Below are 17121 nucleotides of genomic sequence, written 5' to 3'. Positions count from 1 at the left end.
ACGGCCCACCTGTCAGATTCCCAGTGTTGGTCACAGGAGTACAGGTGACAGGGATCAGTGGGAGGCAAGGTAGTTCAGAGCATTGACACCCAAGTTAGGACAAAGATGGGCCAGGGACTCCGAGCTGGGCTGAGGGGACAGCAGTATAGCGTGAACTGTGCCTCAGGCCCTCAGCCACCCTTCCTGAGACTGCCAAGGACAGGCCACCCCATCCGAGTGCAATAAGGTGCCCTCACCTGGGCCCTGGCAAGTCCACTCCGGGGTGGGGAGGCTGCAGTTGGAAGCCGGGCACCGTGTGTCACGACATTTCAGAGATTTTTTTTACAAGTAATTTGGAGCTAATACGCTGTCACTTTCTCTCACTTCCATCTGGCTAAGCTCCCTGTGTGAGAAGGAAGTGATGGGGCGATGTTGGCATTTGGCCTAGTGTGCAAAAATCAGCACAGTAGCTTGTGTGCTGAGCCCAGAGTGAACACCTCAAGGCGGATTAAGGGTTTTCGCTACATGGACGACAGCATTTCGAGGGGCCCCACATCTGCCGCTCCCGCTGCAGAGGCCTGGGGCACCCAGAGTTGGGGCCACACGGGCCCATAGTCACAACTGTCTACCTCTTCTTCCAAAGTGCTGCGACCAGGCAGCTGACAGAGGTCTTCGGCCTCCCTGTGGTAGACGGCCACTCCCAGGCCATGTCCTAAGGTTCCCTTCACTGCACGTGCCTCCCATTGCTGCAGCCTGAGCGCTGAGGGGCCTGTCACTTGCTGTCTTAGTCCCTGTTCTATTGCTGTGAAGAGACACCACGACCAAGGCAACTCTTAGCAAAGAAAACATTTAATGGGGACTGGCTTACGGTTCCAGAGGGTTAGTCCATTATCATCATGGCGGGGAGGAGCATGGCAGCAGGCAGGCAGGCATGGTGCTGGAGAAGGAGCTGAGAGCATTACTTCCTGATCCTCAAGCAGCAGGCAGGGGTGGGGAGGGAGGAGGAAGAGGAGGGAGGGAGGAAGAGGAGGGAGGGAGGGAGAGGAGGGAGGGAGGAAGAGGAGGGAGGGAGGAAGAGGAGGGAGGGAGGAAGGGGGCAAGGAGGAGGGAAGGAGGGAGGGAGGGAGGGGGAGAGGGAGGAAGAGGAGGAAGGGAGGAAGAGGAGGGGAGAGGGAGGGGGAGGAAGAGAGGGAGAGAGAGGGATAGAGGGAGGGAGAATGGGGGAGGGAGGGAGGGATGGAGAGACAGACAGAGACAGAAAATACTAGGCCTGGTATAAGTTTTTGAAACCTCAAAGCCCACCACCAATGACACACCTCCTCAACAAGGCCGCACTTCCGGACACTCCCAAACAGTTCATCAAATACATGAGCCTCTGGGAGTTATTCTCATTCAAACCACCGCACTGGCCTTCAACCCGGGGCCCAGCCAGAGTGACGGTAAATGCCCAAGCTGCAGGCGAACTGGGTCCCTTAATGACAAAGGGCAAAACTACTGACCAAGCAGGAACACGCTCTTGGTACCTTAGGTTACTCAGCTGGCTCGGAACAGAGTCTGTGCCCTGGGGCTTACTTGGGTACCCAGGAGACAAGGAAGAAGAAACCGCACCTCAGTGACGCTGAATGGGAGCAGTCTGCTGGCTCATGGGCACTCTGGAACAAGGGTGGCCTTTCATGAACATCTGGACAGAGTCAAGGGATGGAACCTTTGTGTTCCCAGACTACCGGTCCTTCGCAGAGGCAGGCTGCTCCTGCAAGGGTAACACCATGGCGGAGGCAGCTACTTTTGCCTGTTGGATAAGCACAATGGCAGAGTCTCCATCAACGGCTCTTCATACTGCTACATTGAGGAAACTGAGGCAGGATGGCAGGTCCACCTCCCCATGACAGACGGAGGGGGTCAAGCAAGAAGTTCTAAGCCATCAACACTCCCTGTAACTGTGTAACTGGGGAATGACCACCTTGGTCCTGCAGGGGGTCTGGTGGTACCCCACAGGATCTGTTATGATTCTCCCTCACACAGAGAAATGTTGATGTTCTGTAGCCCTTTATTTCCCGCTGGGCCTCTCTGTCACAGCAGCCCACCCCATCCCCATCTGACAATGCTCTCCACTGGTTTCCAGGGTATCTCCGTTAAGGTTTCCGTTGCTGTGATAAAACACCGTGGCCATAAGTAACTCAGGGAGGAAATGGTTGGTTTCAGCTTATAACTCTCAGGTCACTCCATTGCTGAAGAGATGTCAGGGCAGGAACTCAAACAGGGCAGGAACCTGGAGGCAGAAGCTGATGCAGAGGCCATGGGGAGTGCTGCTTACTGGCTTGCTCAGCATGGTTTGTTTAGCCTGCTTCCTTATAACGCCCAGGACCACCTGCCCAGGGATGGCAATCACCAACAGTGAACTGGACCCTCCCACATCAATCAATGATTCTAGCTTGTGTCAATATGATATAAAAACTGGCCAGCACATGGGGTGTCTTAGTTAGGGTTTCTATTGCTGTGAAGAGACACCATGACCATGGCAACTCTTATAAAGAAAACATTTAGTTGGGGCTGGCTTACAGTTTCAGAGGTTTAGCGCATTATTATCATAGTGGGACATGGTGGTGTGCAGGCAGATGTGGTGCTGGAGCTGAGAGTCCTATATCTTGATCCAAAGGCAACAGGAAGTGAATTGAGACACTGGATGTGGCTTGAACACATATGAGACCTCAAAGTCCATCTCCAAAATGACATACTTCCTCCAACAAGGGGGCCAATTACATTCAAATTACCACATAGGAGTAGATCGTATGCTTAAAGAATCTCCCGTAGATATGCATGAACTCAGTGATTTACAAAGTAATGGTCCCCTGATGTGTATATCTGCACACTGTGTAAAGATGTGTTGCTGTGATTAGTGTAATAAAAAGCTGAACAGTCAACAGCTAGGCAGGCGGTATAGGTGGGACTTCCAGGCACCAAGAGAATTATGGGAAGAAAGGCAGAGTCTCCAGACACAGAGGAAGCAGGATGTGTAGTATGGTAACAAGGCACGTGCCAGAATGTAGATTAAAAAAATATGGATTAATTTAAGTTCTCAGAACTAGTTGGGAACAAGCCTAAGCTAAGGCAGAGCATTCATAATTAATAAGTCTCTGCGTGTCATTATTTGGGGGCTGGCCATACAAGAGAGCCTGCTACAGTCCCCAGCCCAACAGCATCACCTGGGAAACTATTTCCATTGCAAATGTCACCCCTCCCCCAAGACCTACTGAGCCAGAATTTAAGAGATGGTACTGAGCACATGCTTCAGTTTCAGCAAGTCTTCTGAGGACAAATGCCGAAGATGCGGATCCCTTGAGCTGGGTTTCCTCCCATCTCCAGTCAGAGCATTGGTGTTATGCACAGTGCTCAGGACCTCTCAACATCAAGCCCTTACACGGATGGAGAATGGCTGTCTCACAAGGGAGTCTAGAGGTGCCCTGCAGGAGCTATTGTGAAATGCCATGCATCAGGTCCAAAGGAAACTCCACTCCCCCAAATTCTGGCACCTGTTCCCCTCTACCAAAGGAGCCATTTCCTTATCACTGGCAGAAAGGACAAATGGCTATCTATGGTGTCCGTTGGCACAACAAAGCGCATGCTAGCCTCCAGGCTCCCTAGGTAGCCTGCCCCTTTACTCTAAGCTTCTCCAACTCAGAAGCTCCCCTGCCCTCAGCTTCTCATCCCTCTTATAATGGTCATTTCGGATATGCTCTTGTTAATCCCACAGATGCAAGGAGAAAGACCACTGGCCCAAATCATGACCAAATTAATGAAAGCAATCAATTAATGAAAGCAAGGTTTTTTAATTTGTGTAACCAGCTGTCTCTCCATAGAGACATGGGGTTCAAGAGCTCAGCATTGGGCATGAGTAAGATAAGGGTTTTTATAGCTCAGGAGTAGGGGGTTTCCAAATGGGGGTTTGGCAGGCAAATAGGTGGGGTACAGGAACAGAACATAAGCATAACAAGTTGGTCATAATAACCTCCGGAAACAAAGAAATGGCTGCAAGGTGATCATAACAAGGTAGTCATAATGAGGTGTAACAATAACCTTTTGAAATAAAGACATGGTCGCCATTTCTGGAACACACAGTACAGAATCATTTGTAGTTAAGGTTACAGGTGGGCTATAGCCCAGTCCTTGAGAAACAGATTTAATCATAACAGGAATGAACCTAGTTTGTCTTTACTATAAGATGACTTTCAAGCATAAGATGGAGGCAGGCTGAAGAGATGGTTTAGTGGTTAAGAGCACTGCCTGCTCTTGCAGAGGACCCAGGTTCTGTTCCCAGCACTACCTCAAAACCTTCTGTAACTCCAGTTCCAGGAGATCTGACACCCTCTTCTGACCTTGTGAGCACCAAGCTGACCTGTGGTGCCCAAATATACATGCAAGTAAAACACTCATACTTGTAAAATAAAATAAATCAAGACAGTCATGGAGGTGGAGGGCCCAGGAGGGCCAGGGTAGTATTTCCAGCCCCATATGTTCTTCCAGAATCCTCTACTCTACGTGGAAGATTGGGCTTTATTCTCCCTTTTGTGAAACTGGATAGATCTTAATTTTGCTAAATGAATGGGGGAAAATTAATACCATTATATTTTTAAGTACTGTGTGGGAGAACATGGGAAAAAGACTCAAGGCTAAATCTATCAATCACTCTAAACAAACACTCACCAAAACAAAACTGTGGGTGGGGGAGAGAGCTTAGCAGGTGAAGACACAACCTGTGTTAGATCTCTGGAACACACTTGGCGAAGGAGAGAACTGATTCCTGCAAGTTGTCACCTGACCTCCACGCACACAATGTGGCATATGCATGCACACTTGCACACACACACACACACACAAACACACATGCAAGGACACACATACACTAAATAAATAGAATTTTAAAATACATGTTAGTCTGCGAGTTAAAACAAAAAAAAAAAACCATAATAGTTAATAACAACATGGTGTTTACTTTTTCCATGCCCACATTTAACTCTAAGCCATCCCAGGGATAGAAAAAGCTCACTGAAAAGCACTTTGACCACCCTAAGGAATGGGAGTAACCATTCCTAGAAAGTTGGGGGCCTTCTTGCTCAGATAAGGTTGCCCCACAGATAATACTCTGGTTGGGCTACATGATCTTGAGCAACAGATCTAGGAAGACTTTTTTGTTTGTTTTTTTTTTTGGGTTTCTCTGTAGCTTTGGAGCCTGTCCTGGAACTCACTCTGTAGACCAGTCTGGCCTCGAACTCACAGAAACCCACCTACCTGGCTCTGCCTCCTCAGTGCTGGGATAAAAGGCATGCGCCACCACCTCCCGGTTTGGAAGACTTTTCTTATGACAATAATGAATAAAATGAGCCTAAACTAATGTGTTTAAACTTAACCTGACTCGGAGCAGACACTGTAATTCCCACTCCAAATCCTCCGCGTGGGGGGCAGTGTGTGTGTGTGTGTGTGTGTGTGTGTGTGTGTGTGTGTGTGTGTGTGTGGCTTCACAGCCTCAGGCCTGGGCTATGTCTCCCCACATACTTCCCTAACAATAAAATCTAGTTTGCAAGGCTTCTCCCAACACCCACTCCTACCCCCAGACCCCTCCTCACAACACTGGAGGGTCTCTGTTCGTGCCCTAATCCTATCCTGAATTCTTTCCATGTTCTTCCAAGCTGGACTGTCCACCCCTCTTGAATATGCTCAGTCAAACTGGATTCTGAGCATCCCTCCTGGCTGTCTTTGAGGACAGCACAAAGATGATCCTTGAAGCACCAAGTCTATTACAACAGCCTGAGAATTAGAGCTAAACTGAGTGGCCAGGAAGGAAGGCGTGGGCCTCAGGGGGGTCACACTCGGAAAGCAACATACTAGACCCAACAAACTACACCCTGCAAGGGGCAGGACTCTTGGGGATGCTGGGTTGTGGCGGGTCACAGAAAGCCTGATAGGCCCAGTTTGGCGCTGCATGTGTATGCAAATGAAATGTGTATGCAAATGAAATGTGTAGTATGCAAATGAAATGTGAAACAGGACCAATCAGAAAAGAGCCGTTAAACCTGGTGCAGGGAGAAAACAGCCAATCCTGAGAGTGTTCTCAGTTACGCCTGCTCTCTTCCCTTCCCACTTCCCTCCGCATTGCCACAGGAGAGTAGAAAGGCTGTAAGAAAGGCACAACTGCTCCTGGGCAAAAGCAGCCTGCTGTGGCCGCGGGTTTGAGTGAATTCCAGGGATACCCGATTTCTCCCTGGAGAGGCCGGCTCTTCCCGCTGGCTGTGAAGCAACCCCCTGCTACAGTTTTACAGTTGCTACACTGAACACCCTGGGTTTCCAAAGGGGGAAGGAGCCATGTGACCTGCAGCCTGTGGAGAAGTCCGGGACACGGATCAAAGGCAAGGAGCTGTAATTCAGGGTTGTAAAGAACAGGGTAGGTCTACTGTGAGGGGACGGGGGGGGTGGACACTAGGTCACAGTACACTTTATCAGCTCTGTCCAGGGAGAGAGTCAACAGGGGGGCCCTGTCCTGATTTCTGGGACAGAAAGCAGTTTCTTGAAATCTGGTTAGCACCCACAGAGTGAGTTATTGGGAGCCTTGACCTTTGATATCTGACTAATAATCAATCTTTATAAGGAAACAAACTCACAAAAGTGCTTAAAGGTGAATATGTGTGTGTGCCCACATATACATGGGTGTACACGTGTGTGGTGGCTGGCACAGACTGACTAAAAGAGAACTAATTATACTAATAACCACCAAAGTTAATAGCTTTCATAACACGATGCCTCTGACTAACCCCAAGGAGTAAGAAAAAGTCCAGCGAGTTAGAGACACGGGATGTGAACTGACCTGTAAGGACCCAGAACGTCTCGGTGTGGGCCTCCCTACAGGAGGATCGGTGCAGGACACAGCACACCTGAGCGCCAGTTTAGAGGAGGAGTGTGCTTCACCGGTGGAGGAGTGTGGTTTGGCTGGAGCACAGCATTGGAGATGTAGAACCAAAGACTAGATTTGGGGCTTTCTTTTCCTTGTTGTTGTTGTTTGAGATAGGGTTTCTGTTTGTAGCCCTGGCCATCCTGGAACTCACTCTGTAGACCAGGCTGGCCTCGAACTCAGAGATCCACTTGCCTCTGCTTCCCAGTGCTGGGATTAAAGGAATGCGCCACCACCGCCCAGCCTGAGCCTTGTTTCCTTGCCATCCTGGCTTAATCACAAACCTAAGAGGAGAAGAGAGATGTATTTCCTCCTTTCAGCTGCACATCTGTGGACTTGGAGGCCAGATGTGGACTGCTGGGCTGGCCCTCAGGTCCACAGAATGACAGCTGGAGGCCTCAGCAGTCCCTAGTGGCAGGTATCTGTGTCATCACACACTGAGCGTGGTTAGTGTGTTCTGAACAAGTGGGCCCAGGAGGGAAAGCCTTTCACTCTAGGGCTGGAGCTGCACCCCACGGTCAACTGTTCAGAGCTAGGGAGTGTGGGGGCACAGATGCCCTGCAGACGCGTGAGGACTGGAAACTATGAAATTCTAGGAGTACCTCTGCAGACCTGCCCATAATCCCAGCACACCAGAGGCTGAGACCAGAGAACCGCTACAAGTGTGAAGCCAGCCTGGGCTATGTAGTGAGTACTGGTATCAATTAAGTCTTCGTAGTAAGATTCTATTTCAAATCTCAACCCCCCTCCCCCACCCCACCCCACCCCACCCAAACACCAACATGCCAACCACCACCAGCACCAAAAACAATATTGAGCATTCAGGAGTGGTAGCTCGAATCTATTATCTCAACAATCAAGAGGCAGGAACAGGAAGCTTGCTACAAGTTCCAGGCCAGCCTGGGCTACTTTTATCCCTAAAAACAAAGTAAGCAAAGCATTCTGGGGGTTGGGGGGTGGTGGGCAGGAAGCAACCACTAAGCAAATGGATTCATCAACTATGCTCACAGCTCGGAAGTCTCAGCGTTGTTAAGATGCTAGCTCGCCCCATTTACTTATTTATTGCCTGTATGTCTGTCTGTCCATCTGTCTGTCTGTCCCTCACAGCACTTGTGGAAGACAGATGACAGCTTGTTTCTCTCCTTCCACCATGCTGGCTCTAGAGAGCCAATTCATGTTGTCAGGTTTGGTTGGTGAGTGCCTTTACCCCCAGAGCGGTCTCCTGGGTCCCCTCCCCCAATTACTCCGTAGAGTCACCATACTCCCTACCAAACCCCAGGACACTGTCTTGTAGAAGTCAACAAGCAGATTCTAGAACGTACATGGACTAGCCAAGACAACTCTGAAGAAGAACCAAGTTGGAGAAACGCTGCCTGACTTCAGGTTTATCACAAAGTTAACTCAAGACAGGGTGGTATTGGCCATCAAGGCTCACACAGATAAATGGAGTAGGACAGCGTTCAAAAACAGACCCACACGTGCATGAACTCACGGCTCTCAACAAAGGCGGAAAGGCTGTGCACTGGCAAAATGTTGCCAGCTATAACCCTGCAGAAGGAAGCAATCCTCCAAGTTGCTCACATTCCAGTCTGGACAAAAACCAAAGCAGGGGCTGGAGAGATGGCTCAGAGGTTAAGAGCACTGCTTGTTCTTCCAAAGGTCCTGGGTTCAATTCCCAGCAACCACAGGGTGGCTCACAACCATCTGTAATGAGATCTGGTGCCCTCTTCTGGCCTGCAGGCAGAACACTGTATACATAATAAATAAATAAATCTTAAAAAAAAAAAAAAAAAAAAAAAAAAAACCCAAAGCAGGTGAAGCGGTCAGGCCCCATGCCACCATAAAGAGAACTACGTAAGGTGGTCAGGACGGCTCCGTGGATAAAGGAGCCTGCGGTCAAGTCTGACGATCTGGGTTCCTTACCTGGGACCCACCTGGTAGAAAAAGAAAGCTGACTCTGACACTATGGTCCTCCGACCTCCACACAGGTACCATGCATGTCTGTGCCCCCACATATATACATACGCACTTGTACACATACAAACAAGTAAATGTAATAAAATGTTTTGAAGAACTAAGTATCAAATAATCCCTGAGCCTGCCCCTGGCTTGATAGCAATTGTCTGATCATTGTTCAGAACAAGGTAGAGGCAGGTATATGGGTGCATGGTTGTAGCCCTGGCACTCTAGAGGCAGGTGGACCTCTGTGAGTTCAAAGCCAGCCTGGTCTACATACTGAATGCCAGGGCAGCCAGAGCTACATCCTGAAAGCCTGTCTCCAAAACAAAACCACAACAACAAAACCACAACAACAAAAGAACAAGGTTGGGAACTGTGTGGTGGGGTGTGATGAGCCCAGTGCTGGGAGGCTGAGGCAGGAACATGAGAAGCGCAAAGTCATCGTCAGCTACGTAGTGAGTTTGAAACTAACCTCGGGTATGTGAGACTTTGCCTCAAAAAGGACCATATGTCTCACTATGATGGCTATTCTTGGTTAGGGATTTTTTTCTTAATTAAAAAAAAAATCATTTAAAGTGGGAAGATCCTCTTTTAATCTGGATCTTTTGAGCTGGGAAGATACATACACCTTTAATTCCGATCTTTGGAGGTGGGAAGAGCCGGGGCCACACCTCTGCTGGCAGCCCGTCGAAAGGACATGGAAGAAGGAAGCTTGTGCTCTGCCCGCTTGCTCTCACTCACTGGCAAGTCCGTCCCTACTGGCGTCAGCGCCTACTTCCTCAGGGTTCTTGTATACACTGAAGGCCAGCGGAGACAGCCAGCCTCCCGGACTGAGTAACTACTGGATTGTTGGACTGTGAGTTGGCAGACAGCCATTGTTGAACTAGAAGGACCACAGCCTTTTAATAAATCCTCTTTATACGTCTGTTTTCATGCTGCACATTCTGTTCCTCAAGAGAACCCTGACTAATGCACCTAGGATGTCAGCTTCTCTGAAACAGAAGAAATGGGGAGAAGATTCTACGGGAACTGTGGTGTCGAACAAGAATGACCACCTTGGGTGTAGCAAGCTTTCTCATCGGGACTGTCAGCCCACAAATAGTGACACAGAGACTTAGTATTATGACAGCTTGGCCTTAGCTCAGGCTTGTTCTCGACTAGCTCTTATAACTTAAATTAACCCGTTTCTATTAATCTACGGCCTGCCTCACGGCGTTACCTTTCTTCCATCTCACACCTCCTGTTTTCCTTGTCTCATTGGCGAATCTGCACATCTAGATTCATCCTCTTGGTTTCTCTTCTCTCTTCCTGGAAGGCCTGCCTATTCTCTCCTGCCTAGCTATTGGCCATTTAGCTCTTTATTAAACCAATCAGAAAGTGCCATAGACAGAGACACACCATTACAATACAAACAATCCACAACACATAGGCCCGTATGTTTGAATGCTTGGTCATTAGGGAGTGGTACTACTGGACAGGGGTTGGGGGTGTGGCTTTGTTGGAGTGGGTGTGGCCTTGTTGAAGGAAGTGTGTCACTGGGAGTAGGTTTTAGAATTTCAAAAGCCCAAGCCAAATCCAGTGTCTCTCTCTTCCTGCTGCCTGCAGATCCAGATGTAGAACTCCCAGCTCCTTCTCCAGCACCAGGTCTGCCTGCATGCTGCCATGATGGTAATGGACTAAACCTCTGAATCTGTAAGCCAGCTCCAATTAAATGCTTTCCCTGCCGGGCAGTGGTGGCGCACACCTTTAATCCCAGCACTCGGGAGGCAGAGCCAGGCAGATCTCTGTGAGTTCGAGGCCAGCCTGGTCTCCAAAGCGAGTTCCAGGAAAGGCGCAAAGCTACACAGAAAAACCCTGTCTCGAAAAAAAAAAAAAAAATGCTTTCCCTTATAAGAGTTGCCGTGGCCAAGGTGTCTCTTCACAGCAATAGAAAGACAGGAACAGAAAGGCCGTGGTGATGTAGAGATGAGGAGGAGATAGCTAGAGAATGTGGGTGATGGAAATGTTCTATAACTGTGGGGACAGTTTTGCTAAAACCTTACTGAACCGAGGTCAGTCATGGTGTGGTGCGTGCCTGTAATCCAGTGCTTGGAATAGGCAGGGGACCTCCATAAGTTCATGGTCTACCTGGGCTATATATTTAGATCCAGGCCAGCTGATGCTTTAGAACACAAACTCAAAAGCAAACAGAATAAAAACATCAAATTGTGTGTGTGTGTGTGTGTGTGTGTGTGTGTGTGTGTGTGTGTGTGTGCAGTCTCGGGATTGAACTTCAGTCCTTGCACATACTAGGTGTCTTAGAGTTTCTGTTGCTGTAGTAAACACCATGACCAAAAAGCAAGTTGAGGAGGAAAGGGATTATTTGGCTTACACTTCCATATTGCTGTTCCTCATTGAAGGAAGTCAGGACAGTAACTCAAACAGAACAGAATCCTGGAGGCAGGAGCTGATACAGAGGCCATGGAAGAGAGCTGCTTATGGCTTGCTCCCCATAGTTTGCTCAGCCTGCTTTCTTATAGAACCCAGGACCACCAGCCCCGGGGTAGTCCCACCCACAATGGGCTGGGCCCTCCCCCATCAATCACCAATTAAGAAAATGCCCTACAGTCCGATCATATGGAGGCATTCTCTCAATTGAGGTTCCCTCCTTTCAGATGACTCTAGCTTGTGTCAAGTTGACATAAACTAGCCAGTATACTAGGTAAGTGTCCTTTCACTGAGGAATATCGCCAATCCACTCTTTTATTGAGAGCCGCTGGTAGCAAAAGTCCATGGAGAATACAGCAGTGACAAGTAGAATTCCGAAGGTCAACCTATCAGAACTAAGGGTTCTGTTAGAGGAAACCATCCTGCAAGGTGTTATGGAATTACCGCCTTTCGAATGAACTGGCTGTCTCTTGTTGTAATCTTCTTGTGCAATAACAGCTATGATTCTCCCCATTTACCGTGCATCTCCATGTTATGTGTACATGTAATCTCACGATTGCATCTCAATCTTGGGCACAACTTTCCCTATACATTTGGGGTAATTGGATAACTGTCCCCAGCTGTGTTTATCTTTTCATTAACATATATCTGACCAGGGCCATTCTCCAGACAAAAGTATTTCAGCAAAGATACCTTTTTCCAAGGACAAAACTGAGCATAGATAAACATTAGCTCATCTCACCCACAGATAGAGAAAAGAACCACTAACAATTAAATCCTCAACTCCTTACCTTCACCCCGGGTTATTTACACAAGACCCTAACTTAAGAGATTTACTGCTCCCATTCCTGGGATGAAGTTTTAGCCATTTGCTAGTTACTGAGTTAAGGTAGTTACTTCCCACTGACCCAAGGAGATTGCCCTCAAGGCCAGGCAGGTGATAGATGCCAAGCTTCTTTCTTGTGCAAATTAAGTTTTAATTCCTCCTCAGCCAGGTGCTAGTCCTAGATTCCCTAATTGATCTTAGCCTTTAGTTGACCCCACCAGAGAACTCCCCTTTAGTCACTCCCTTTTGGGTTGTAATTGGAAGCTGACATTTATTGCTTTATGTGTAGATCCTTATCACCTCTCTCTGTGACTCTGAAACTTCAAGCCTCGAGTTGCTTTGCCAGAGAATTACTGCTTGGGTATATGTACTGGTTCTCTGAGAGCACTGGGGAGAATGGATTGAGAAGCACAAAGATGAGGACGGAGATGGAAAGAACTCGGTAGACATGAGAGAACAGCAGGAGGGACTGAGAAGAGCTAAGTATGAGAGCAGAAAAGAAACTGTAGATAGAATTGACTGAGAAGAATAAAGGAATGGACTAACGAACTCAGTGTGCTTAGATTCATTTGATATCCCTCAGATTAGAATCCTCAGCTGGTTGTTAGACTCTTCCACGGACCCTGGGAGAAAACAATAAAAGCTAGACATATTATTGTTTATATTAGTCCCCATGCTTTATTTTGAGACAGGGTCTCATTAAACTGCCTAGACCAGCCTTCAACTTTTGATCCCGCCTCCATCTCCTTAGTGACTGGGACTACCCTTAGATAGGTGAATTGGGTGGTGTGTACGCTAGAGCTCTGTAAAGCTCCACAAAAGTGCTTTAGCAAGGAAAGACCCAGCTCTGGCTCAGAATTGGTGCTGAGGGTGGAGAGTGGCATCCCCATTCACAGTACCTCATCAGCGTGGGAAGGACCCAATTGAGAGGGCCCTGAAGGTAGCTTGAGATGACGGAGCCAAAGAGAGCTAAATGAAGGTGGCAAGGAGAGTCCAGAGAGACATGGATTTGCTCAGGTCTCCCTGATGCGGATGCTGAGTAGAGGAAGAGCCCTCTCTCCTGGGATGAGCAAATGGAAGCAGGTTACTGGATGCCCTGCGGCCCACGGCTGGAGCTGGGGCTGCTGCGTTGAGCTGTATGTATGAGCGACATGACGTCCCCCAATTGCCTCGCAGTGATAATACCTTCTATTTATACCAAACACCTCTCCTCCCAGGAGAGTGCTCTGTTTTCCCAACATTGATTCAGTAAGCCACACAGAGTGAATTGAATTAAGATTCACAGCAGCCACACACAGCATGCCTACCCCTTCCCCTGCCTGCCCCTGTCCTCGCGCAGTGCAGTGGAGTGGGTAACACGTCTACACACCTGCTCCACGCCTGCTCCAGAAGTCAAGAAGGGGGACTGTGCTACCTCCTCCTGTCTTGAGAGAAATACAGCGTAAATAAAGGGGTCTTCAAGTGTGCCCTCATCCCTTTTCCATAAGCGTATACAATTGAGATTATTAAAACTCAGAGGTAAGACTTGCTAATGATAATTATCAGGCCCAATAGAGAATCACATGGAGGGCAGCTTTGGAGTGTGTGTGTGTGTGTATGTGTGTGTGTGTGTGTGTGTGTGTGATAGAGACGGGGGGGGGGGGGGGGAGAGAACAGAGAGGGAGAGAGAGGAGGAGAGAGGGAGAGAGAGGGTGGACAGAGAGAGGGAGAGACAGCACTCACACAAGCTGTTGGGAACTGACCTCAGTTTCTCCTGCGCTAGGCAAGTGCTCTGCCGTGGAGCTCCAGGTACAACTCCTGTCTTTTCTAATTCTATGTACCACAGAGACAGTTGGCTATTCTGCCCATGCAGAAGGGCACACAGGCTCCCAGTGGGCATTGCCAGGGGACTCTTCACGGGCAGATTCCCTCTGGCTCACTGGAGAAATGAGAAGGAAGGGGCAACTGGACTCTGCCAGTCTATCTTTGTAGTAGAGATTAGGTTAACCTTGGCCTATCCACAACCCTGACCTGAGGAACAGACTATAGTCCTGGTCACACTGGGTTGATGAATAGATGTATCCAAATGCACAATTGTACACACACACACACACACACACACACACACACACACACACACACACACCAGAGACGAGGCAGGACACTTGGGAATCAAGACAGTACCAAGCACAGGATGCCTTGAACTCATCAGTGAAGACTGTATCCTTTTTATGGACGTGGTCACCGTGTGCTCGCCTTTCACTGTCTTCCAGGATGCTGTCTCCTCCGCCTGACTGGGGAAATGCAAATGGTTTAGGTGATGACAGCCCAAGAGTGCCTCCATGGCAGGACACAAACACCTCAGAGGGCAGCAGCCCCTTACAAGCTTTCCTTGAAAGCCCTAACCTCAGGGTTGGGAACAGCTTAGAGCCCATTCAGTCATCTGCCCGCCCTTGGCCATCACACACGCCCTGTCTAACACCATAGTCCATGTACACAGGGACACCACTGCCCAAGGCTTCGCCACTCAAAGCCTGGTCCGCTGCTCTTCGTTATCAAGTCCCACGTGATGGCACCCATAGAAAAGAGCACTAGCTGGGTCAGCAGCCATGTAACTGTGGCTCCTTAGGAGGACATCAGAGGCTGGGCCATGGGACCCCAGGAATTATACAAAGTCTAAGGAAATTGCGTTGGCTCTTAAAAAGCCATGACATGAATGTTCTTCAAACCACAGACAGGCTGCCCCCACTTCCACAGAAAGCATACTTAAGTGCTACCGTGCCATACTTAGAATACTACTGTAGGGCTGGGAATACAGCTCAGTGACAGAGGGCTAGCATGCACAAACTCTGGGTTCAATCCTCAGTATACACACACACACACACACACACACACACACACACACACACTGAATATGTGGCTCAGTAGTAGAGTGCCTGCCCCATATGGCAGCAAACAAAATCAAGTGATATTCAACTCCAGAGATTACATTAAAACTCATCTTAAAAACCACAGTTCCAAAGTTGCCATTTGCATCCCTTGGATTTATAAATGTTGAGCAATAATAAAAGCAATTATTACAAAAAAAAACTTACTCCGTTATAGCTTTTTTTGCATATTAAATATCTCTTGCAAAACTGAATGAACATTTGATTGGAAGACTAGAGAGTGAGCTTCATTCTCCAGGGGACACGGAGCCACAGGGTGCAGGCTCTATGGCAGCTCTGGGAGAGGGAGGGAGGGAGGGCACCCAGATGCTGCTGCCAGTCCTGCAAGGGCCCCTTTGAGTGGGCGTGCAAGTGGGGGCACTTACAGGGTTGTTGGTGCGGGTGAGCTCAACGCCTCCTGGCTGAGCATTCAGACAGGAAGCTGCCTTGCCCACGCAGTCCAAGGCGCTCCAGCGTCGCTAAGGATCAGGTGAGGGCTGCACAGCTCACCACGCCTCACTCAGAAGCAACTGTTTCATCTCCCGGGGTAGCCGCTGCTTGCCTTCTGCACACAGCAGCAGCACCTGGTGCTGCTGGGAGAAGCGCTGGGAGCCCCCCCGCCCCCGCCCCCGCCCCCGCCCCCGCCCCCGCCCCCGCCCCCGCCCCCGCCCCCGCCCCCGCCCCCGCCCCCGCCCCCGCGGTCAGTGGATGAAAACCCCGTGCTGGGAGAGAGGGGAAAGGAAGGGGCCAGCACAGGCAGTCTGCATTCTGTGGGTCTCTATCCAGCTGAACACCATGGGCTTTCAGGAAGATGGAGAGAGAGAGAGGCAGGGCTTCAGAGCAAGGTGGAGTTGAGGACCCAGGTCACGGGACTGTGGGGACAACCCTAGAGTAAGCCTCTTTCATTTGACAACTGAGAAATGGAGGCCTTGGGACGGAAAGGGACTTGCTCAGGGTCACACACTGGCTAGGTGAAGTTCAAGGGTCCAACGTCCCCATGCAGTCGGTGTCTTGGTCCACTACAGCATCACAGTTACCGTAAGCAGGGCGGTTAACAAACAACAGAAATTTCGCCTCCCTATTCTGCAGACTAGAAGGTCTCAGATCAACGAGCTAGCAAACTCCATGTCTGGTGAGGAGGGCTCTGTGTCTCCTGGATGATGAGTTCCCCATGGGTCCTCACACGGTGGGAGAGCCAGGCAGCTCCCTTAGGACCTCTTTCCTAAGGCTATCCAGAGGAGATGGACACTCATGATCTAATGATGTCCCAAAGGACCCCCACCCCATATTATCACCTTGGGGTAGATTGCAGTACTTGATTTCTGTGCATTCAGACTGCAGCACCTTTATCAACAGCCCTACACCTGATGATGCTGAATGGCTGTTACCTTGTTTATCTCAGCCCCAAGAGCCTGGCTCTGTGGGGAGACTGTCCCATAGTCTTGTCCTGGCTCTGTGGGGAGACTGTCCCATAGTCTTGATCCAACCTTGACTTCACCTCAACCATCCAATGACTTCTTAGGGAGGCTATGGAGTAGGCCACCGGTGAAGGTACGGAAGGACAGACGTGCCTAGGTGTGCCTCTCCTGGGAGCTGAAGAGAGAGACTGGCCTGGGACCTGGTCCTCCGGCAGCAGTCATTCCTTGGTGTCTTTGTCAGGGCTTCAATGACTGTGTGAAACACCATGACCAAAGCAACTTGGGGAGGAAGGGGTTTATTTGGTTTACACTTCCGTATCACTGTTCGCCACTGAGGGAAGTCAGGACAGGAACTCAAACAGGGCAGGAATCTGGAGGCAGGAGCTGATGCAGAGGCCATGGGAGGGGTGCTGCTTACTGGTTTGCTCATCATGGCTTGCTCAGCCTGTTTCCTTATAGAACCCAGGACCACCAGCCCGGGATGGCCCCACCCACAATGAGCTGGGCCCTCCCCCACCAGTCACTAATTAAGAAATACCTCCCTCACAGGCTTGCCTGCAGCCTGATCTTATGGAGGCCTTTTCTCAGTTCAGGTTCCCTCCTCTCAGATAATTCTAACTCGTATCAGGTTGATATAAAAACTAGCCAGCACGCTGATGACAAATT

The 17121-nt window shown here is 49.5% G+C and overlaps 1 long non-coding RNA gene across 1 annotated transcript; it reads right to left on the bottom strand.

The window, feature by feature from the left end:
* Positions 1-1171: 1171 nt before the first annotated feature.
* LOC128115634 (uncharacterized) lies at positions 1172-15616 on the bottom strand. The gene is made up of 3 exons (XR_008220239.1): positions 15424-15616; positions 14295-14404; positions 1172-1768 (listed from the first exon to the last, which is right to left on the bottom strand). It is a non-coding gene; the product is annotated as an uncharacterized LOC128115634 (long non-coding RNA).
* Positions 15617-17121: the final 1505 nt, after the last annotated feature.

The sequence above is a fragment of the Peromyscus californicus genome, unplaced genomic scaffold, assembly GCF_007827085.1.
Source record: "Peromyscus californicus insignis strain IS unplaced genomic scaffold, ASM782708v3 Scaffold_1__1_contigs__length_55948999, whole genome shotgun sequence".
NCBI lineage: Eukaryota > Metazoa > Chordata > Mammalia > Rodentia > Cricetidae > Peromyscus > Peromyscus californicus.
This window is presented reverse-complemented; position numbering and strand designations above follow the sequence as displayed.